The sequence below is a fragment of the Mustela lutreola genome, chromosome 4 (assembly GCF_030435805.1).
Source record: "Mustela lutreola isolate mMusLut2 chromosome 4, mMusLut2.pri, whole genome shotgun sequence".
Classification (NCBI taxonomy): domain Eukaryota; kingdom Metazoa; phylum Chordata; class Mammalia; order Carnivora; family Mustelidae; genus Mustela; species Mustela lutreola.
In genome coordinates, this window is record NC_081293.1 from 141418769 (window position 1) to 141444040 (window position 25272).

Here is a 25272-nt window from a genome sequence, read left to right on the forward strand (position 1 = left end):
CGTAGCTATCAAATTGCCCTAGGCCATTTATTGGGTAATCTGTTTGTCCACTCTGAATTGCAAAGTCATTAAAATGAAAATTACCCTACACAAATAATTTAGTTCATATATACTTTATTGATCCTTGACCTAATACTTTTTTTAAAAAATTAACATAAAATGTATTATTAGCCCCAGGGATACAGGTCTGTGAATTGCCAGGTTTACATACTTCACAGCACTCACCATAGCACATACCCTCCCCAGTTTCCATAACCCCACCACCCTCTCCTTCCCCCCACCACCCCGCAACCCGCAGTTTGTTTTGTGAGATTAAGAGTCTCTTACAGTTTGTCTCCCTACTGATCCCATCTTGTTTCATTTATTCTTTTCCCACCCCCCAAGTCCCCAATGTTGCTTCTCGACTTCCTCATATCAGGGAGATCATATGATAGTTGTCTTTCTCCGATTGGCTTATTTTGCTAAGCATAATACCCTTTAGTTCCATCCATGTTGTCGCAAATGGCAAGATTTCATTTCTTTTGATGGCTGCATAGTATTTCATTGTGTGTGTGTGTGTGTGTGTGTGTACATACCACATCTTTATCCATTCATCTGTTGATGGACATCTAGGCTCTTTCCATAATTTGGCTATTGTGGACATTGCTGCTATAAACATTCAGGTACACGTGCCTCTTTGGATCACAACATTTGTATCTTAGGGTAAATACCCAGTAGTGCAAATGCTGGGTCATATTGACCAAATAGTTTTACCTATATGTAAAGAACATAATTTAATTGCTAATTTTATGTAATATGTTTTATATCTGGTAGGATAATTTTTGTTCATTTATAGACCTATATTTTTATACTACTGTGTACTTTCTCCACCTACCAAATTTAGAATAAGTTTTAAAATATCTATTAAAATCTTCCCTATTTGTTTTAATGGATCTTGTATGTTTCTTACTAGGTTTATCTCTAGATATGGCATGGTTTTTATTGCTATTACAAGTAACATAGTTTTCCCATGATAATTTTCTGACTAGTTGTCACTAGTATATTCAAAAGCTATTGGTTTTAAGATTTTATTTTGTATGTAGACAAGTTATTGAATTGTCTTAATAGTTTAAAAATTTGGGGGCACCTGGATGGCTCAGTGGGTTAAGCGTCAGCCTTTGGGTCAGATCATGGTAACTGAGTCCTGGGATGGTGCCTCTTGTCAGGTCTGCTTCTCCCTCTACCTCTCTTGCCACCCTGCTTGCTCACTTGCTATATCTCTGTCAAAAAAATTAATAAAATATTTTAATAAATAGTTTAAACATATTTATTTGTTTTCTTTTTTAAATTAACATATAATGTATTATTTGTTTCAGAGGTACAAGTCTGTGATTCATCAGTCTTACACAATTCACAGCACTCTCAATAGCACAATAGCACATACCCTCCCCAAGGCCAATCACCCAGCTACCCCATCCTTCCTATTACCCCTCCCCTCCAGCAACCCTCAGTTTGTTTCTTGAGATTAAGAGTCTGGTTTGTCTCCCTTTCTGATTTAGTCTTGTCTCATTTCTCTCTCCCTTCACCTATGATCCTCTGTCTTGTTTCTCAAATTACTCATATCAGTGAAATCATGTGATAATTGTCTTTCTCTGATAGACTTATTTTGCTTAGCATAATACCTTCTAGTTCTATCCATGTCATTGCAAATGGAAAGATTTAGTTTTTTGATGGCTGCGTAATACTCCAGTGTGTGTGTGTGTAGGTATATATATATATATATACTGTATCTTCTTTATCCATTCATCTGTTGATGGGCCTCTAGGCTTTAAACATACTTAGAGTTGATTGCCCCAAGAGAGAATTAGATTGCCTATAAAGTGATAATATTTGTGCTCTAGTATTTTTCATGTTTTATAAGCCTTGAAAAAATTCTCTCTTATGTGAAACTTTAACTAATATCTGTTTTAAATTTATTCTATGAAATAGGAATGGTTTTCATGTTTTATCATTTAGTGTGATATCTAATCTATGGGCTGAGAAATATTCTTTATCCAGGTAGGATTTTCTATTTCTCACTTCTTAAGGCCTTACATTTCATTTTATCAGTAATGTTAAATTAACAATTATTTATTTATTAAAACATATTATATTTCTCCTCAAATTTTTTCTTTCTTTTTTTTTTTTATACGAACAGCATTTTTTTAAAAGATTTTATTTATTTATTTGAGAGAGATTGAGTGAGAGAGAACATGAGAGAGGAGAAGGTCAGAGGGAGAAGAAGACTCCCCAAGGAGCTGCGAGCCCAATGCGGGACTCGATCCCGGAAGTCCAGGATCATGACCTGAGCTGAAGGCAGTTGTTCAACCAACTGAGCCACCCAGGCGTTTCTCCTCAAATTTTTAAAATTTAATTATGTATCTTGATTTTGAGTTACTGTTACATTAAATAAATGATGCTGGTGCTATTCTAATAATGGAAGTCATACTACTATTTTTGTATACCACTGATTTCAAGTTGCTAATATTTTAATTAGATGTTTACTTTTATTTTTAGATGCAAGATTAGACCAAAACTAATATATACTGATTTTTTAAATAAGTGTTCTGTTAAGAGGACAAATATCATCTTTTTCTATGTTCTAGGTATTTATACATAAAGGTTTTTTAAAAATACTTTAAAATGTTGCTATAATAATCTGTGAGATTGTTTTTTTCTTTATTTTCTTTTATTTATTTTTTTACTTTTTCAACTAACCCACTGAAAATTTTTTATATTGTGGTTGTTACTTTTTCTCTCTCTAAGACAATTTTGTTTTTTAAAGATAATTTTAATAACTAGTATTTGCAACATAATTATTTATATTTTTTAGATTCTTAAATATATGTAAAATTATAATTAGGACTTTATTTTTTTGTTTTGCTCTTGGTTTTCTGTTTGTTTATGTTATTTTATTTTTCCTTTACTTCCCTTATGTTCATCAGTTTTGTTTCTTAAATTCTACATGAGTAAAATCGTTTGGTAGTTGTCTTTCTCTGACTGACTTATTTCACTAAGCCTAATAATATTCTCTAAGATCTATCTATCCATGTCATTGCAAATGGGCTTCTGCTATAAACACTGAGGTGCATGTACCCCTTCCAGTCAGTATGTCTGTATGCTTTGGAAAAATACCTAATAGTGTAGTTCCTGGGTAGTAGGGTAGTTATATTTTTACGTTTTTGAGGAACCACCATACTTTTCCAGAGCGGCTGCAGCTGCACCAATTTTCTTTCTCACCAACACTGTAAGAGGGTTCCCCTTTCTCTGTGTTCTTACTGACATCTATTGCTTCCTGAGTTGTTAATTTTAACCATTCTGACCAGGGTGAGATAGTATCGCATAGTGTTTTTTATTTTTATTTCCTGATGCTGAGTGATGATGATCATTTATTCATGTGTCTGTTAGCCATTTGTGGGTTTTTCTTTTTTTTTTTTTTTTATTGATCTGAGAGTGAGAGAGCATGTACATGAGCAGGGGGTGGAGCAGAGGGAGAGGGAGAGAGAGAATCCTAAGCAGGCTCTACGCCCAGTGCAGAGCCTGACACGGGGCTTGATTTCAGACCCCGAGATCTTGACCTGAGCTAAAACCAGGAGTCAGACCCTTAACTATCTGAGCCACCCAGGAAGCCCTAAATGTTTCCTTTGGAGAAATGTGTGCTCATATCATTTCTAAACTTTTATTTTTTAGATATTGAGTTTTAAGTTCTTTATGGATTTTGGATACTAACCCTTTATCTGCTATGTCATTTGCAAATACTTCTCCCATTCCATAGGCTGCCTATTGGTTTTATTGACTATTTCCTTTGCTGAGCAAAAACTTTTTATCCTAGTGAAGTTCCAATAGTTCACTTTTGCTTTTGTTTCCCTTGCCTCTGGAGACCCAGAAAAGTTGCTGCTGCCAAGGACAAAGCGTTTGTTGTTTGTTTTCTCTTCTAGAATTTTGATGGATTCCTGTCTCACATTTAGGTCTTTCATCTATTTTGAATTTATTTTTGTGTATGGTGTAAGGAAATGATCCAGTCATTCTTCTGAATGTGGCTGTCCAATTTTCCCAACACCATTTGTTGAAGTGACAGTCTTTTTTCCATAGGATATTCTTTCCTGCTTAGTTGAACATTAGTTGACCATAGAGTTGAGGGTCACTTTCTGGGTTCTCTATTCTGTTCCATTGATCTATGTGTCTGTTTTTGTGCCTGTACCATCCTGTCTTGATGATTACAGCTTTGAAATACAGCTTGAAGTGCAGAATTGTGATGCCTTTAGCTTTGGTTTTCTTTTTAAATATTACTTTGACTATTCTAGGTCTTTTCTGGTTCTATACAAATTTTAGAAGTATTCGTTCTTGCTCTGTGAAAAATACTGGTGTTATTTTGATAGTGATTGCATTGAATGTATAGATTGCTTTGAGTAGTATAGACATTTTAACAATATTTGTTCTTTCAGTCCATGAGCTTAGAATGTTTTTCTATTTCGTTCTGTCCTCTTTAATTTCTTTTGTAAGTATTCTATAGTTTCCAAAGTACACATCTTTACCTCTTTGTTTAGGTTTATTCCTAGGTGTCTTATGGTTTTTGGTGTAATTGTAAATGGGATTGATTCCTTGATTTCTCTTTCTGCTGATTCATTCTTGGTGCATAGAAATGCAACAGATTTCTGTATACTGATTTTATATCCTGTGACATTGCTAAAATCATGTGTCAGTTCTAGCAATTTTTTGCTGGAGTCTTTCAGGTTTTCTACATAGAGGATCATGTTGTCTGCAAAGAGTGAAAGTTTGACTTCTTCTTTTCTGATCTGGATACTTTTTATTTCTTCTTCTTGTCTGATTGCTGGGTCTAGGCTTCCAATACTATGTCAAACAATAGTGGGGAGAGTGGAGATCCCTGTCATATTCCTGGCCTTTATGTAGAAGTTTCTGACAATAATTTAAAATCTTCTTCATCTATAATTATGTATTTTTACTCATTTACCTCTGCTCTGTGTTATTTGTTTGTTTGTTTGTTTTTGAGAGAGAGGTGGGGGAGCAGATGGAGAGGGAGAAAGAATCTTAAGCAGATTCCATGCCCAGTGCAGAGCCCAATGTGGGGTTCAATCTCATAACCCTTCGATAATAACCTGAGCCAAAAATCAAGAGTCAGATACTTAACTGATTGAGCCACCCAGCCACCCCACTTGGTTAAATTTTAAGAGATAAATTAGTCATCTTATAAGTCTTCACTTTAGCTTATATTTAATTTTTTAACTTTCCATAAGTTCATTTTATCATTTTTTTATCTTACATTGTATGCTTAGGTTATTTGTTTTTCTACCTCATTCTTTGGTACAAAAGGTATTGTGAAATAAAAATTTTACTCTGAATACACAGATCTGTTTACCTCTTAAGATTTTCAAATATACTGTGCTCTTATACTTTTCTAAAATACTTATAATTTCAATTTTAATATTATCTTAAATCTGAGTTTTATAAATATTTTTCAAAATTTTCAAGTAGACAGTTTTAACTATTTTGCTTTTTTGATCTTAAAAAACTATTTTTACTAAATTGAATATGACCAAATCATGTGATTTATTATTTTCTGATTTTTTGAATTGTTGCAATTTTCTTTGTTTCATAATACACAGTCAGCTTTTGTGACTGTTCCATTTATAGTTAACAAATTTTCTTTTTCCTTCTCTCTCTTTCTCTCCCCTTCTTGTAATTCTATCTCTGTAAACATACACATATGTCCCCAACATAGAAATCACCACACATTCTGGAATACATATATCAAAGCTACTAATTGCACTATTCAAATTATCGATATCATTTTTTTCTTTTTTGGGCAATTTTTATCTGTCCATTGTTGGAAGATGTATGATGAAAGTGTCTCCTTGAGTTTTTGTCATTTTTTTTTTGTTAACATATAAATTTTGACTTATATGTTTCAAAATGTTATTAGGTGCATTAAAGCTTCTTGTCTGTATATATTCTTAGTGAACTTCTTTTATGAAAGTGAATAAAACACACATGAAATATTTGTTTTCTCTGGAATTCATTCAAAATATGTGTAAGTCAGACATTTTAGTTAGATCATATCTTTTCTTAATCCTTGAAGATTTTCAATCACCTTTCTGTTGTAGAATTGTATCTCTGTCCTGTTTCCTTCTGACACTCCTATTAAAATGCATCAAAATTTCCTATTTTATCTCCCATGACAAGGTCTCATATATTTCATCTCATGAAAGTTCATCTCCTTTCTGTTCTATATTTCCTTACATTTATATTACAGTTGGCATGTACTTTCTTCAACTCTATATAATAGGTTATTTATCTAATCAATTTTTGAAAATAATGATGACTGTACTTTGGATTTTTAGCATCCTACTTTGCTCTTTTTCAAAATTACCTGTTCTTTCTTTATACCTCCATTTATCATAATTTCTATTCTTTTCAATATAACTTTGATACTTTTAAGAATAGTTTACCTTTTGTTGGATTTCCTGAGTTTCCCTCATAGTGATAGATTTTATGACACAGTAATTTATTATTATGAACTCCTCTGCAGTGGAGATTTTTAATTTCCGAATTCCAGCAAAGATATATGCATATGTCTCTATAAAGAAAATCATATAATTGTTAAAGGAAACATTTGGGTTTCAATAATCTTGAATAATCTTGAAAGGTTAATACCTCAGCTTTTACCACACATTATCCTTCATCCAAAGCCCCAGGCAGATATTTTGTTTTTCTTGGTCAGTAGGAAGAGTAGTTCTAAGAACAGCACCTTAAGTCTCCTGAAGAGCCAGATATTAGAGTCTGTTAGAGTCTCCTGGTACATTACATTCCATTCAGGAGCATATCTACATATTTTTAGCTTCCAGCCAGTAGCAAGCCTATATACCTAAGTCTAAGATTCTCAAAGGCTTCCAAAATATCAACTGAAAGTTGCCATTTTGCTTTCATCATTCTCCTCAATTCTTTCATCTCAGAGTTTCTTTTTTTGCTAACTCACATAGCCTTTTAAGAATTACTATATATTCCATGATGTTTCTATGAGAGAGAGGTGAAAAGATGCCCATGTCACTTACTTCAGTCCACTGTGTTGCCAAAAGTTTAAGGTTTATTTTTTAAAAAGAACATCCAGGGGCGCCTGGGTGGCTCAGTGGGTTAAAAAAAACAGCCAGTATCATGCCCAGAGATGTAGTTACAAACTTGGACTATTGCAAGATAAACTCACAAGCTTAAAGATTATTAACTACTTTCTGAAAAATACAATTTTATTGTTTTTTTTTTTTAATTTTTAAGTGTTAATTATAAAGTAGCTTGCATTGAATTAAAAATAACTGCAAACCTCCCCTCCATTTAGTCTGGAAGACAGAGGTCTATGGTTTCTATTTCAATGATTCATTTGGCCCCACTTTTATTTTATTGTGATATTCAATTTTTACAAAGATAAATAGATAGCTGTTCCAAATAGAAGAGAGTTATATTCTATTTCCACAAGATTTGAAACATAAGAGCCATATGAACTATAATATCACTCTTATTTAGAAAGAGAAAATGTCTATATCCCATCTTCAAGCTGTTAAAATCTAATGACTAAAATCTAATGACTAAAATCTAAAATCTAATGACTCTTACAGCTGTAGAATATTGAAAGATTACCATTCACAACTATGCTAACAAATTTTAAGAAATATCTCTCACTGTAGCATCTTTTCATTAGCTGAGTCTAAGGAAAAGAGCAGAATGTCAGGAGAAACTACTCCTCTATTTGAGATTTGACTATATAAAGCATTCATTTTAGAATGATTCATGACTAAAACAGAAAAATCAGATGCTGTTTAAAGGGCAGAAGTAAACATATTCAACTTAAATAATTTGTAGTTCTATTTACTAGAAAAATCCCAAATTATTCATCTCCTGTATTTCTCATGTGCATATGTAAAACTGAAGGTAGTTATGTTCTGTGTCCAAAATTTTAGTGGAAGCCACTTTCTTAAAAATATGCTCTGACTAAATAAACCTAGAAAGAAAAAAAAATATGTTCTGACTCTCTACATCAAATTAATTTTTAGTTTTTATGTACTTATTGAGTAACTCACTTATTACTCTTTTATTATACTCTTCATGGATTTGTGTATGTCTGTCTTCTTTAGACATCCTTAAAAACAGTGACTATGCTTTTCTTACCTTTCCCTCTTTTGTAGTGTCTTCCATTTGTATGAACACAGCAAGAGCTCTTAATTGAATTAAAAATCAATCTAATGTGATTTTAAAATGCAACCTCATAGTCTTTGAGAAACTGCAAAAACATACCGAGCCTTTTTCTAAGTTCTTGTACAATAGTCAGACTTAAAGTAGAAGTCAGTGAATATTATTTGATTTTTACCTCCTTGGAATTATATGTATTTCAAAGCAAGAGAAAACGCAAAGCTTTTGACAAAAATGATATACTAAAAATAATCAACATATTTTGAAAATCCAGTACTCTCCCAGGAATCTACATTCCTAGAGAGGGAAGACATCACATCTTTATTAGAATTACAATGCAAGACATCTACATCTTTTAATAAATTAAAGAAAACATAAAGTGACTTTTTATACATAGAAATACGTTAATTAAACATACACATAATACATAGCATCTTCAGGCAAAGTAATTAATGTATGTATGTAGGTATGTATGCATTTATTTATTTATTGCCACTGCACTTCCAAAGGATAGAGTGACTCCCAGTATCAGGATGAATAAGAGGGCAATCTGTAAGTAATGTTTGTCCCTTAGGGAAATACACCAAGCATATTAGGACATTTTATTTCATTGAAAAATGGTATATTAAAGCCTGTGAAGAAGTTAGATATAATTAGAATTCACAGTGAGACCTAATTTGATCCTTACTAGATAAATTAATAAAATATTGTCAAAAATTAGATATAAACCATATATACAGTAGTCATATAAAACCCAAAGTATCTAGTAATTTTTAAAGTTCCTTAGGATTGTGTTTTTAGCCTTGTGTTTTGTTGATTTCTTCAGATCCTTACAAAGATGCTGAGCTCTAAAGTATGTTCTCTAGAGATTCTTACCTAGTGGTATATTATGCCTCAAAAAAGATATTTGGAGATTCAAACGGAAGTTCAAATGTTCACCTATCTTGGGATAATATAACAATTTAATATCTATTTCTGCAGAAGAGAGAAGAAAAATGATAAATACTTTTGAAATGAAGGAAGTTTTTTAAAAATGTAGCATTAGAAAAAAATATTTTTAAGTCTACAACAGTAAAGTTCTGGTAGTTATATGAGACCATTTCATATACTAAACATCATTCTGAACTTACCTCTTAGGAGATAACCAGAAATAGCAATTCTATCATGAAGCAATTACTAGAACTTTATCCTAAGAGCCTAGTTATTTCTAATCATTTTATATCTAAACAATAGAGTCATGGTCAAAAATATCTCCAATTAACAAATGTAGTCATCTTCTAATAGAAACCTCAAATTAAGCTGAATAGTGAGAAGAACATTTGTTATAGTTAGAATTTTATATCTAATAAATCAAGTCTATAATTTGGTTGCTTGTCTCATCCCTCTTTATCAATTTTTGCTCTGGTTCATCTATGAATTATTTTAAGAAATGTATTGAAATCTTCTTCCTTATAGTAAATTTGTCAATTTCATTTTAAAATCTTTCCATTTTGGTTCATATATTTTGAAGCTATTTTTATTACATAGTTTCAAGTTTAGAATTATTAGCGCCTGAGTATAACCCTTTACATGTAGTGACCCTTTCTGTATGAAATAATGCTTTTTAAGTTAAAATCTACTTTATCTCACATTAATATTGTTAACACAGCTTGCTTTATGTTAGTGTTTCCCTGGTACATCTTGTAAATCCTTTACTTTAAACCTTTACATGTCCTGTGCTTTAGGTGTATCTTTTACAATAGCATATAATTAGATGGATATGAATCCAGTATGAAAATCTAGTTTATTTAAAATCCCTCATTTTTTTCAAGGTGCCTCAAAGAAAGTTGCAAACAGCATACTCTATCCCTAAATTATATAATTTAGGTTTCTAAAAACTATTTTCTTACATAGAAAAAAAAAAAAACCTACCGCATTATCATACCTATGATGATTAATTTTTTAAATTAGATAGGTCATGATGCCCAGTTGTTTTGTAAACACAAGCCTAGATGTTGTGAAGGAATTTTTAAAATATAATTGACATTGACAGTTAGTTGACTTTAAGTTAAGCAGATTATCCTGCCATAGGAGGGTGGGCCTGGATCAGTCAGCTGATTGATTTCAGAGCAAAGTCTGAGGTTTCCAGAGTAAGAAGGAATTCTTTCTCAAATCATTAATTTAGCAATCCTACCTGAATTCCAGCCTGCTGGAAAGCCCTGCAAATTTCAGATTCAAGATTGTAATGTCAATTCCAGCAGAATTTCCAGCATGCTTCCCTATGATCTAGATGTTAGAATTTATGTCTGGATTAGATCTAAGTTAAACAGTTTTGGAAGAAATTTATCAGAGCTAATGTTTCAAACTTTGAATGACATCATATCAGAAGACGTTTAATGTTTATGTCCAAACATTAAGTACCCACTGCTTGGGGTAGTGACAGACCTATAGCCTTGTGCAAAGTTCCTTTTATTTTTTCCCTCTCTCTCTTGCAATCAGAAAATAATCCATGTGATATTATGGTGTGACTCTGGAACTATAGGAATGTCCTATTCTCTTTCTTTTTTTTTCCTTTTTATTTATTTATTTATTTATTTACTTATTTATTTATTTTCAGCATGACAGTATTCATTGTTTTTGCACCACACCCAGTGCTCTATGCAATCCGTGCCCCCCTCGAATACCCACCACCTGGTTCCCCCAACCTCCCACCCCCCGCCCCTTCAAAACCCTCAGATTGCTTTTCAGAGTCCATAGTCTCTCATGGTTCACCTCCCCTTCCAATTTCCCCCAACTCCCTTCTCTCTAAATCCCCATGTCCTCCATGCTATTTGTTATGCTCCACAAATAAGTAAAACCATATAATAATTGACTCTCTCTGCTTGACTTATTTCACTCAGCATAATCTCTTCTAGTCCAGTCCATGTTGCTTCAAAAGTTGGGTATTCATCCTTTCTGATGGAGGCATAATATTCCATACTGTATATGGACCACAATTTCCTTATCTATTCATCTGTTGAAGGGCATCCTGGTTCTTTCCACAGTTTGGCGACCATGGCCATTGCTGCTATAAACATTGGGGTACAGATGGCCCTTCTTTTCACTACATCTGTACTGTACCCAGTAGTGCAATTGCAGGGTCGTAGGGAAGCTCTATTTTTAATTTCTTGAGGAATCTCCACACTGTTCTCCAAAGTGGCTGCACCAACTTGCATTCCCACCAACAGTGTAAGAGGGTTCCCCTTTCTCCACATCCCCTCCAACACATGTTGTTTCCTGTCTTGCTAATTTTGGCCATTCTAACTGGTGTAAGGTGATATCCCAATGTGGTTTTAATTTGAATCTCCCTGAGGGCTAGTGATGATGAACATTTTTTCATATGTCTGATAGCCATTTGTATGTCTTCATTGGAGAAGTGTCTGTTCATATCTTCTGCCCATTTTTTTATTTGATTATCTGTTTTCTGTGTGTTGAGTTTGAGGAGTTCTTTATAGATCCTGGATATCAACCTTTTGTCTGTACTGTCATTTGCAAATATCTTCTCCCATCCTCTTTGTTTTGTTGAGTATTTCCTTTGCTGTGCAGAAGCTTTTGATTTTGATCAAGTCCCAAAAGTTTATTTTCACTTTTGTTTCCTTTGCCTTTGGAGACATATCTTGAAAGAAATTGCTGTGGTTGATATTGAAGAGATTACTGCCTATGTTCTCCTCTAGGATTCTGATGGATTCCTGTCTTACGTTGAGGTCTTTTATCCATTTTGAGTTTATCTTTGTGTACAGTGTAAGAGAATAGTCGAGTTTCATTCTTCTCCATAGAGCTGTCCAATTTTCCCAGCACCATTTATTGAAGAAACTTTTTTCCACTGTATATTTTTTTCCTGTTTTGTCGAAGATTATTTGACCATAGAGTTGAGTGTCCCTATCTGGGCTCTCTACTCTGTTCCACTGGTCTATGTGTCTGTTTTTATGCCGGTACCATGCTGTCTTGGTGATCACAGCTTTGTAGTAAAGACTGAAATCAGGTAATGTGATGCCCCCAGTTTTATTTTTGTTTTTCAACATTTCCTTAGGGATTCGGGGTCTCTTCTGATTCCATACAAATTTTTGGATTATTTGCTCCAGCTCTTTGAAAAATACCAGTGCAATTTTCATCGGAATGGAATTAAAAGTATAGATTGCTCTAGGCAGTATAGACGTTTTAACAAGGTTTATTCTTCCGATCCAAGAGCATGGAATGGTCTTCCATCTTTTTGTGTCTTCTTCAATTTCTTTCACGAGTGTTCTGTAGTTCCTTGAGTACAGATCCTTTACCTCTTTGGTTAGGTTTATTCCCAGGTATCTTATGGTTCTTGGTGCTGTAGTAAATGGAATTGATTCTCTAATTTCCCTTTCTGTATTTTCATTGTTAGTGTATAAGAAAACCACTGATTTCTGTACATTGACTTTGTATCCTATCACATTAGTGAATTGTTGTATGAGTTCTAGTAGTTTTGGGGGTGGAGTCTTTTGGGTTTTCCATATAAAGAATCATGTCATCTGTGAAGAGAGAGAGTTTGACTTCTTCATTGCCAATTTGGATACCTTTTATTTCTTTTTGTTGTCTGATTGCTGTTGCTAGAACTTCTGATACTGTGTTGAACAAGAGTGGTGAGAGTGGGCATCCTTGTCATATTCCTGATCTCAATGGGAAGGCTGCAAGCTTTTTCCCATTGAGGATGATATTTGCTGTGGTTATTTCATGGATAGATTTTATGAAGTTTGGGAATGTTCCCTCTATCCTTATACTTTGAAGCGTTTTAGTCGGGAACGGATGGTGGATTTTGTCAAGTACTTTTTCTGCATCAATTGAGAGGACCATGTGGTTATCTCTCTTCTCATATTAATTTGTTCTATCACATTGATTGATTTGCGAATGTTGAACCATCCTTGTAGCCTAGGAATCAATCCCACCTTGTCATGGTGGATAATCTTTTTAATGGGCTGTTGGATCCTGTTTGCTAGGATCTTTTGAGAATCTTAGCATCCATATTAATCAGTGATATTGGTCTGAAATTCTCCTTTTTGGTAGGGTCTTTGCCTGGTTTGGGGATCAGGGTAATGTTGGCTTCATGGAAAGAGTCTGGAAGCTTTCCTTCTGCTTCAATTTTTTGAAACAGCTTCAGGAGAATAGGTGTTATTTCTTCTTTGAAAGTTTGGTAGAATTCCCCAAGGAATCCATCAGGTCCTGGGCTCTTGTTTTTTGGGAGGTTTTTGATCATTGCTTCAATCTCGGTACTAGATATCAGTCTATTCAGGTTGTCGATTTCTTCCTGGTTCAATTTTGGGAGTTCATAGTTTTCCAGGAATGCATCCATTTCATCTAGGTTGCTTAGCTTATTGGCATATAACTGTTGATAATAACTTCTGATGATTGTTTCTACTTCCTTGGTGTTCGTTGTGATCTCTCCCTTTTCATTCATAATTTTATGAATTTGGGCTTTCTCTCTTTTCTTTTGGATTAGTGTGGCCAATGGCTTATTGATCTTATTGATTCTTTCAAAAAAAACAGCTTCTAGTTTCATTGATATGTTCTACTGTATCTATGGTTTCGATCTCATTGATCTCAGCTCTAATCTTGATTATTTCCCTTCTTATGTGTGGAGTTGGTTTGGTTTGTTGTTGATTCTCCAGTTCTTTAAGGTGTAGAGACAGCTGGTGTATTCTGGATTTTTCAATTTTTTTGAGGGAGGCTTGGATGGCTATGTAGGACTGCCTCTGCTGTATCCCATAGGTTTTGGACCGAAGTGTCTTCATTCTCATTGGTTTCCATGAATTGTTTCAGTTGATCTCCTGGTTGATCCAAGCATTCTTAAGCAAGGTGGTCTTTAGCTTCCAGGTGTTTGAGTTCCTTCTGAACTTTTCCTTGTGATTGAGCTCCAGTTTCAAAGCATTGTGATATAAGAATATGCATGTTATAATCTCAATCTTTTGGTATCAGTTGAGTCCTGATTTGTGACACAGTATGTGGTCTATTCTTGAGAAGGTTCCATGTGCACTTGAGAGAAATGAGTATTCTGTTGTTTTAGGGTGGATTGTTCTGTATGTATCTATGAGGTCCATCTGGTCCAATGTGTCATTCAATGCTCTTGTTTCTTTATTGATTTTCTGCTTCGATGATCTGTCTATTTCTGAGAGAAGCATGTTAAGATCTCCTACTATTAATGTATTCATATCAATATGACTCTTTATCTTTTTTTTTAAAGATTTTATTTATTTATTTGACAGAGAGAGAGATCACAAATAGGCAGAGAGACAGACAGAGAGAGAGATGAGGAGAAGCAGGCTCCCTGCTGAGCAGAGAGCCCCATGTGGGACTCGATCCCAGGCCCCTGGGATCATGATCTGAGCCGAAGGTAGAGGCTCAACCCACTGAGCCACCCAGGCGCCCCAATGACTCTTTATCTTGATTAATAGTTTTCTTATGTAATTTGCTGTTCCCATTTTGGGGGCATAGATATTTACAATTGTTAGATCATTTTGGTGGATAGTCCCTTTAAGAATTATGTAGTGTCCTTCTGTATCTATGACTACAGTCTTTAGTTTAAAATCTAATTTATCTGATATGAGAATTGCTACCCCGGCCTTCTTTTGAGGTCCATTGGCATGAAAGATGCTTCTCCATTTCTTCACTTTCAGTCTGGGTGTATCTTTAGGTTCAAAATGGGTCTCTTGTGGACAGCATATCGATGGGTCCTGTCATTTTATCAAATCTGCAACCCTGTGCCATTTTATGGGCACATTTAGGCCATTCACATTGAGAGTGATTATTGATAGATACGTTTTTATTGACATCGTGTTACCTTTGAAGTCTTTCTTTCTGTAGATTGTCTCTATATTTCTGTTCAATGCTATTCTTAGGATTTTTCCTCTTTTATAGAACACCTTAATATTTCCTGCAGTATTGGCTTGGTGATTGCACAGTCTTCTAAGCCTTGTCGGTCTTGGAAACTCTTTATCTCTCCATCCATTTTGAATGTCAGTCCTGCTGGATAAAGTATTCTTGGCTGCATGTTCTTCTCATTTAGTGCCCTGAATATATCTTGCCAGCCATTTATGGCTTGCCAGGTCTCTATGGACAGGTCTGACATTATTTTGATGGGCTTCCTCTTTAAGTAAGGAGCCTCTTTGTCCTAGTGGCTTTCAAGAGATTATATCTACAATTATAATTCCTCAATTTGACTATCAGGTGCCTTGATGTTTTTTTGGAATCTATAATCTTGGGTAGAGACAGTTCAGCCTCTAGTACATGAACGCTGGTTCCATTCGTGAGATTGGGAAATTTTTCAGGAAGAACTTGTTCCACTATATCTTCTAGACTTCTTTCTTTCTCCTCCCCTTCTGGGATTCCAATAATTCTGATATTGGAACGTTTCATGGCATCATTTATTTCTCTAATTCTGTTTTCGTGTCTTCTGAGCTGTTTGTTCCAGGCTTCCTCCTGATCCTTTCTCTTTATCTGTTTGTCCTCCAGATCACTAATTCTATCTTCTGTATCAGTCACCCTAGCTTTGAGAGAATTTAGATTAGCTTGGAACTCATTGAGAGCATTATGAACCTCATCCATGGTAGCTTTTAGCTCAGCCCTAACATTGTGAACATCATCTCTGGTCACTTTCAGTTTAGCCCTAATCAATTCCGTTTGGTCATCCATGGCTTTCTCCAACCTAGCTATTGCTTGGATAATTGTTAGCCTGAATTCTCTTTCCATATTGTCTATGTTGATAGCTGTTAGCTCTGTTTCAGAAGGTCCATCCTCTGTGTTTTTCTTTTGTTGGGCATTCTTCCTCCTAGTCATTTTGGTGAGAGATGACTGAACAGATGTAGCTGGATGTATCGACTGTGGTGCAGTCAAGGTTCACCCTGGAACACTTCTGAGCAATCAGGATTCCCCACCCAAATGAGAGAAAAAAGAAAAGAAAAAGAAAAAAAAGAGAGAGAGACAGGAAAGAAAGGGAAGATAAAAGAGAAGGTTCAGCCCAGACAAACAAAAAGACTGATAAAAGTATATGACAAGAGAAAGAAAAAAAAAATATATATATATGCAAATAAAGGAAGAACCTCATCAAAAAGAACCCCAAGTGTAAGATTTATATACTATCAGGACAAACACAAAAACACAGAAGCACTGGTGGAAGAAAAAGATGAGAGTGGTTATAAATTCTCAGTATGGGTGAGGAAGGTTGTTTTGATTCTTCCTAGATGTATCTTGATATCTTTGTTAAAGGACTCAACTTTCCTAAGATAAAGGGGGATTAAAAATTGGTTTACCTATAGGGGTAGCATTGATTGGGGAAAGGGGATTACTTTGAAGTTTAACTCTGTATGAATATTAGAAAATAAAAATAAAAAAGGAATAGACTAGACTAAACTAAAATTTAAAAAAAGAAATTTAGAAAATAGAAATGCAAAAGAAAAACACAGGTGTATGTATCAAAAAGTTCAGGTTAGAAGGTTATTATGGAATTTGATGTACTGGACAGCTCACTGTGATGGTAAATAGGTTAAAAAAATCATCTATATAAAAAAACATGAGCCAGAATAGTGGGAACAAATTAAAAATAAAAGTTGTCCTATGAAGTAGTGGTGGTTGTTCTCTTGTAGTCTTTTTTTTGTTTTGTTTTCTTCTTTCCTGGTTGGTTTTCTGGGGGAGGGGCTGCCCCTAGGGTTTTCAGTCAATGATGTTCCCTGAGTTAAGTCCTCCCGCCCCCCCTCAAGGGGGTGGGCTCTGGAAACCGTTTTTTTCAGGCTTTTGTTCTCTGGAGGTTTTTATGTTTGTTCACTTTTTTTTTTCTCTCGCCCTGACCGCTTTTGATGGTTTTTGTAGGTTTAGAGGAAAGCAAACTGCACTCTCACCTCCCTCTCAGAGAGAAGCCTCAGTCTGCTCTTCTCTGGATGTTGCAGAGCCCATATAAATTCCCCCTTGGCCGCTGGCAGAGCAGGTTCTGAGACGTGGTCCCTGGGGACACAGGATCTTCTGCTTGTACCCAAAACCATGACAGCAGTGGCTGTCTGGGCGGCTCCAGACCACCAGAGAGGTTCCAAGCAGCGATCGCACACAGATTTTCGTGCTGGCCCGGGCTGAGAGTGCCTGGTCCCTCTGGTTCTAAGAGCGCCTGGCTTGTGCACACCTCTCTCAGGGGAGGCTGTGGGGTGCGTGCACCTCTCAGGATCTGAGAGAAGGGCGCAGGTCCGAAAGCTCCAGGCTGGGCCTTTGCACACCTCTCTCAGGGGAGGGTGAGGTGCGCGTGTGTCTCAGGCTCTGTAGCAGGATTCGGCATTCTGCCATCTGGCATGGCTCCCAGCCCCTCACAGGAACCGGACCCCACGCAATCTCTGGCATGCTGGCAGCTCAGGGACCAAGACCTGGTTTCTCTGCCGCACTCTCTCTGGTTCAGCGCCAGGAGAGGCTGTCCTGGGTCCGGGGACTTAAGCCCCTGTCCTTAGCCACCCCGATTCCCACAATTCCCTGCCCCCCCCCCCATGATCCTTTGCTCTTTCTGAGTGCTTTCAACCAGTCTCCAAGTTAATGCTGGTCCCCAGATGCAGGGCACTCTCATATTAGGGGTATTACTTTCCAATCGGTCGCCTCTGGTGGCTCCCTCCCCCTTTTTTTTATCTTCCGATATCAGTCTGATGTTCCCACTCTCCTTTACCTGCCCACTGACGTCTTCTGCCGCTGTAGAGATCCAGACATGTACAGTTCTGATCTCAGGCTGATTTCATGGATGATAGGAGTTCTTTGGTAGGTAATCAGCTCACTTTAGGGTACAGGTTGAAAAGGCTCCTCCTCCTACTTCCCCGCCATTTTGTCTCCCCTCCTATTCTCTTTCATCCTTCTAGCACTTTAAGCATATTTATTAGCTTAACATTTTTCCGTGAACTAGAACTTCCTCTCTCTAGCTAGGTTATTTAATTACCTTTAAGTATAATTCTTTAGCGAATTTATATGCTAGGAACCATGAAGTACCACTAAAGTGAGATTTTCTTGGTCACTCTCAGGTCCACAACTTAACTTTGGAATTTCTAATTTCACCTAAATAATCCATCTGCAAATTAGTATTGTACAGGCCCCCAGGAGAAATGGACATCACAAAAGCTCCTGCCTTTATTGTTCTATTAGCCCCTCCTGACTGCCTCTTGGGGAGAGAGAAAAGGCTCTTTTAAATTACTCTTTTCATTTATAAGCAACCCAGTAACACAATGCAAACTCAGTTCTATGAAGATACTGGTTATTTTGGCGTGAAACAGTGTGTTATAATATATCTCATCTACCATACTGCCAGTCGCCAAGAGTAAATTAACATTTTGGTAAAAAATTATTTGTATATTACACTCTTGAAATAAGAACTTTAGTATAAATAATCATTTCCTTTAATATGTGAAGTTGCTACAAATTATCTTATCCTTTTAAAATTCATATGTTTTATGATATATTATTAACTTTTTAACCCTTTCTTTTTCTCTCATACAGAATTATAAATGGGAAGCATTGTTCATGGACAATTTAACAGTTGTGAAAATTTAAAAAACCATGCATAATCGAGGCATGTGATCTTTAAACAGGAGAACCCATATTTACTCCTAAAAGTTCACTCCTAATAAGCCCTTTTGCCTAGGGGCTCTAGGTATGCCAATAAGCATTGTTTTTCAGAAAAACAACGACGATGTGTATGGAAAGAATGTGGTTAATTCTTAACTATGGAAGCTCCCAAAACCATAAACCATTTCTGTCTCACTCATTTTTTCACCCTCCAAACTGAGATGTAGTCAAGACTTTTTTTAATTACAAAGAGGATTTGGCATTTTTTTCATCTTTAGTTATTTTCAGTTCAGCCAAGTAAAACATCTTTTGCTATGGAAAAATTAAACACCTGTGTAAGGAGGGCATATGTCTGTAACATCCATGGGATTAATTGCAATGGATAAAAAGAAAAGCAACATCAGGGTTTGGGTTCTGTCATATTAATAGTCTGGAAATAAGTGTTAAGCAATACTGATTTCCTCTTATTTAATTTTTGCACGATGGAATCCTTGAGGGCAAAATCCTCTGGCCTTCACATTTATTACATTGCTACATGACATGACTAAAGTATCTGTAATGTTAAGTGTTCTTGTCAAAGGGAGTCTCAAATCTTGAGTAGATTTATTTAAAAGAGGGTATTTTCACCTTTTGCTAAAGCAATATTCCCTACTCTGTAACTATGCCCAACAATGACTAATGAAGGTCTTACAATAGAAATTAGCCCGTATGCTATCTCCTGGATTCAGTTGTCCCACGGAGACTCTCTCAATCTGCCTTTTTCATTCAACTGGCTCCCTAGAGAAAGCTGGAAACAAGTGCTAGGGATCTTGTCATTAATTCAGATCAGCAGTGTCAGTTAATTAAGTGGAAGTTCTTTAATGCAGCCTCTAAAGGCAAAGATAGCTAAGAGTCCAGAAAGTTAAAGTGAAACATTGACTTCATCTCATCTCTCAAGTCAGATTTCTTCTTCCCAATTATATCTCTTATACTCTTTTAGTCATAACTTAAAAAATTTAATGTGCAATATAATGGGAAAAAAGATAAGATACCTCTTAATCTTCTTATGTGTAGAATACCATGAAAACAGTGCTTTTGAACACAAATTCCGCAACACTTATACAAGATGAGAATAGATGGATCTGTGAAGGAAAAGCATGCAATAAAGCAAGATAACATCAGAAATACTGGATTTATTAAAGACTTCTTTGTTGCCAGAACTTTACTAAGCCTAAAACATACCATGTAATGTATGTTATTTTAAATCACTGAGATAGGAAAATAAATAAATAAATAAATAAATCAATCACGGAGATAGATAAATTATTTGATTATATATGTATGTGTACACATAGATGTATATTCATATGTATATATATACATATGTACATATATATGTGTGTACACATAGATGTATATACATATACATATGTATATGTATATGTATACATCTGTGTATGTACATATGTTGTATATGCATGTGTACATCTGCGCGCATGCATATATGCACACATAATATATGTATATACATATATATGTGTGTATATGTGTGTATATATATATACACATACATAAATGTATATGCATGTAGCCATGGTAGTATTTATTTAAATATAATCTCTTTCTAATATATATTTTTGATTTTTGAGCATTTTTAGCAAATAGCATTTTATGGAACTAAAGGAAAGCCTGCACTGATCTTTTATAGAAGGGTTAGGCAACACTTTTGTCCATTACATATAACTCTCTCTGTCATTTAAAGAAAATTCCCCAAATTATATTTTTTAAAGATTTTATTTATTTATTTGAAAGAGAGAGAGCAAGAGTGAGCATGGGTGGGGTAAGGGGCCGAGGGAAGGGACAAGCAGACTCCCAGCTGAGCAAGGAGCCTGACTCAGGGCTCCATCCCAGGACTCCAAGATCATAATCTGAGCTGAAGGCAGATGCTTACCCACTGAGCCACCCAAGCGCCCCTCCCCAGATTATTTTTATGTGAATGCCACATTTAAAAGGATGAATTTCAGTATCTATCTTTCCTTTGGTGAGGCAAACTCTTTTCTGATATGTGCTTGTCAAGCCTGGACTGTCCACTTTATTTCCCAGTCTACTCTTTTGAGTTTTCATCTACATGACATCAAAGCAAAAATAATAAAAGGAAAAAAAATTTCCCCTAGCATTTAATTGAATGCTATGAGATTTCTTTGAAGAATAGCCTGAGGGCTTATGTGCAACACAGAAAAAGACATCTCTTCCTCAAGACACTATCTCCATCTGCTGCAATATAGGGGTATAATGGAATGTGAAATGGTGTTGCTATCTTCTAGAAAATTATTCTATGATGTGATCCACGCAATGTGAACGAGGCCCCTAGGGTTGTGCAGAACACTACTTGCACACTTGTACATAATCACTCCGGAGTCAAAGTAAAAGCATTTTAAAGAGTGCACACTATTCTCCCAAAGCCATGCTAAGCCTATAGTCTCCTTAGATACTGGAGTCTAAAGTATGAAGAAAAACTACTTTTCAAAAATGGTCATTTTCAGTTTCTATGATTATCCTTAGCAACCAGTCCCTCCTCCTTTGAGGCCCATGTTACTGATCCACTAACTCTACAAGACTTTTATCTTTTGGTTAGTACTACATGATTTTTTTTTTCCCAAATGCCCATTCCCTAGAATCTAATAAAAGGAGGCTAACATGTTATTAATTGCTTTCTTTGATGACCTCTTTTTGGGGGGGGGGGGCCTGAGGCTCATGCTAATTCAATTCCCATGGACAACTTACCTATGCAAAATTATACTTTATAACACTTTTCAAAAAGATAGTCAATGTAATGGTTGAAATTTTTGACATTATCACTGTATAAAAATTAATTTAGAATTATTTTGTATTTCATGCAAATAGAGCACTCAATGGGATCAGCTGGAATTTATGTGATTAAATTAACACAGATTTAGAAAGTGTTCACCATCAGTACCTTTAGAGCATGTGTTGCTGGTGTGGTTTAAATTATGGATGCAAATAATTGCTTTCTGCCAGAATCTTCAGCTGTTTTGTGAGCAGTAGGAGGGAAAAAGTTCCACAGTAACTTGTTTTATCTGCAGCTGTGTAGACCTAAAATGTTACCATTGGTTCCTCTGAGTTCCTCATAAATGTGCTTGCTTTCCCTTCCATTATATTATTTGCAAGGTTCTCATTTAATTGTTTACATCTCTGTCTTTCGTCCTTTAACTCCGCACTTTTAAAAATAGGAACTCTTGGGGCACCTGGGTGGCTCAGTGGGTTAAAACCTTTGCCTTCGGCTCGGGTCATGATCCCAGGGTCTTGGGATCGAGTCCCACATCGGGCTCTCTGCCCAGCGGGGAGCCTGCTTCCTCCTTTCTCTCTGCCTGCCTCTCTGTCTAACTGTGATCTCTGTCAAATAAATAAATAAAAATCTTAAAAAAAAAAAAAATAGGAACTCTCTTATTTTTCTTAGTGCCTCCACAGAGAATGGCAAAAGTGGATGTTGAATGGATCACAGATGGCACAGCCGTTCAAAAGGAGTCTCATCTCTGAGAGCAGAATTCTAGATACTTTTTAAGAATCCAGAGAAAACAGGGGCGCCTGGGTGGCTCTGTGGGTTAAAGCTTCTGCCTTTGGCTCAGGTCATGATCTCAGGGTCTTGGGATTGAGCCCCACTCCCCCAGTCCCCCGCCGTCTGCTTCTCTACCTACTTGTGATCTCTGTCTGTCAAATAAATAAATCTTTAAAAAAAAATAATAATCCAGAGAAAACATCCCTATTGTCAACTCACCTATCTCCTTCTGTACCTTTAAATCCCTTTTAAGGTATTTAAGTTTCTCATCTATAAAATATTTAATAACTTTCATGAGACCTCTGAAGTGAAATTAATAAGAAGGTATTAATCTAAATACTATGTTTGGCAAACAAGAACATTATGAAAATAATACATTTTATTTCATTATGTTTGCTTCCCAGAAGCCACTTGTGGAATTTTTTTTTTTTTTTAAGAAATTCATGCAGGGTAATATCTGTTGAGTAATTTGAAGTGAATCTGGAAAAAAAAAAAAAGAAGTGAATCTGGAAATACTTTATAAGAATAATTACAATTTGCCCAGATGTCATCTGATCTCAAAATACTGAAAATCAGGTTTTCATATTGTAACACCAATCACTACTTATTTAAAATAGGATTAAAAATAACCAAGTCCTTCACCTTCTCTTTTCTTATCATTTGTATGGAGTCTCTTTGATGATTTACATTTAAGACAGATATTGATTTCTATCCTCTGACTTTGCCCTATAAATGCTATTCTATTTTCAGTCAAGTGTGATAGGGATTAGGTCAGCACAAGGATGGGACAAATAAAATGACAACTATGTTTAATAAAGTAAAACAAGAGCATCTCCCAAGTACCCACAGTTTCCTGTAACATGACTTTTGCTTGTACAAATAATGGAACTGCAAACTCCAGATTCATGTATAGCTTAGTTGTGTTTATATTTCTAAGAAGCCTATATAATTCAATATTTTATGCTTTCTTCGGGTCCACTAAAATTTTTGTTCTTAAGTGTCAGTTTTGTTGAGAATAGTCTGAGGGCCAATGAAAAAGTCATAATTTCCTAGCATTTTAGGAAAAAACAATACAGGATGTGGAGAATAAGGAGAAAGTAGTTGCTAAAATTTCTTTATGAAATTTTTAATGTGACAATCTCACAATATACATGTCAATATTTGGTGTGTAGATTACATGGAAGCCAAAGCCATGGACTCAGGACCATGTCATAAGTCATGACACCATGTCAGGTGTCATAAGTAAACAATTAGTGCCAACAACCTAGAAGCTCTTTTGCTTTTTCTTTAAAGATTTTATTTATTTATTTGACAGAGAGAAATCACAAGTAGATGGAGAGGCAGGCAGAGAGAGAGAGGGAAGCAGGCTCTCTGCTCAGCAGGGAGCCTGATGCGGGACTCGATCCCAGGACCCTGAGATCATGACCCGAGCCGAAGGCAGCGGCTTAACCCACTGAGCCACCCAGGCGCCCAGCTCTTTTGCTTTTGAAAAGTATGCAGTCTCTTTGAAAGCAAGAAATGTACTGAAATAATTAAATATGCTTTGCAGAATGCCTACATGAAGGTCCTAACACTGCCTTAAGAGAAAGGAAAACATCCAACAACACCAAGAGAATTTCCTAAGAAAAACCCGTAATAAAAGGACCCTCAGTCTTTCTCAGCGGAGTATGACATGCCTATTGGATTAAAAATGCAAACGCTTTGTTTTATTTTGTTAAATACTACTTGAATCAAGGTGTCTATGGTAGGCAGAAAAATGGTCCCCAAAAGATGTTCACATTGTGAGACCTGGAAGCTTGTAACTTACATAAATGGCAAATGGGGAATTAAGATTCCAGCTGGAATTAGGTTGTTAATTAACTGATCTGGAGAGGGAGAGGGTCGTGCATTGCACAGGTGCGCTCGATGGAATCAGAAGGGTCTTTATAAATGCAAGAGGACAGCAGAATGCAGAGATTTGGAGGACTGGTGGTTTGAGAAGGACTCGGTTCCATCTTGCTAGATCTGAGGCTAGAGAAACAGGATAGTGAGCCAAAGCCTGCAGGTACCCTCTAAAAAAGAGGAAAAGAGGCAACAAAAAAGTGTCTCCTTGAGAGCCTCCAGAAAGGGGAGCAGATCTGGAAACACCTGGATTTTAGCCCAGTGAAGCCCATTTTAGATATCTGAGCTTCAGAACAGTAAGACAATAATTTTGTGTTTTTCTAAAATGCTACATTTGTGCAATTTGCTAGAGAGCAATAGGAAGTTAATATCCTGTCTAATAGCAAAATGGTATCAGAAAAGACCTAAAGTAAGCCAGTCAAGGGTAAATGGAATTGTTATCTTCAGTGAAATATGCTATTATTTAATGAATTGTTCCTCTGTTTTCCCTTAGTTTAATTAGATAAATCATGGACAAGATGGGGAGTAAAGGGGTAAGGGTGCTCTAAGGCCTTGCTTATGTGATTCAAATGTCTGGATAATGTAAATCATGAAAATTATTTTCAATTGTCCTTACCTCCTGGATAAAAGGTTTTTAGAGTCCATACTTTTCCTCCTACCATCACATCTTTTTATTTTATCCATGAGTAAAAAGTTTCTGTGGTGTAGTGGTTATCACGTTCTCCTGACATGAGTAAGTAAAAGGTTGGTTAAGAAGCTTAAAAATGTTACTCGTTAACATGGAGGAGTATGATGAAAGTAAAAACTTTCAATGTTTAAGCATAACCGTGTCCTGGGGCACCTGGGGGGCTCAGTGGGTTAAAACCTCTGCCTTCAGCTCAGGTCATGATCTCAGGGTCCTGGGATGGAGTCCTGCATCGGGCTCTGCTCAGTAGGGAGTCTGCTTCCTCCTCTCTCTCTGCCTGCCTCTCTGCCTACCTGTGATCTCTGTCTGTCAAATAAATAGTCTTTAAAAAAAAAATAATAATAACCATGTCTTTCACGTTGAGAAATGAGTTACCTAA

The 25272-nt window shown here is 35.8% G+C and overlaps 1 long non-coding RNA gene across 1 annotated transcript in view; it reads left to right on the forward strand.

Moving 5' to 3' along the window:
- LOC131829446 (uncharacterized) overlaps window positions 1–24022 on the forward strand; it is a 166616-nt gene extending 142594 nt beyond the window's left edge. Inside the window, exon 4 of the long non-coding RNA XR_009352857.1 lies at window positions 23877–24022. This is a non-coding gene — a long non-coding RNA (uncharacterized LOC131829446). The remainder of the gene's footprint in view (window positions 1–23876) is intronic.
- The last annotated feature ends 1250 nt before the right edge of the window (window positions 24023–25272 follow it).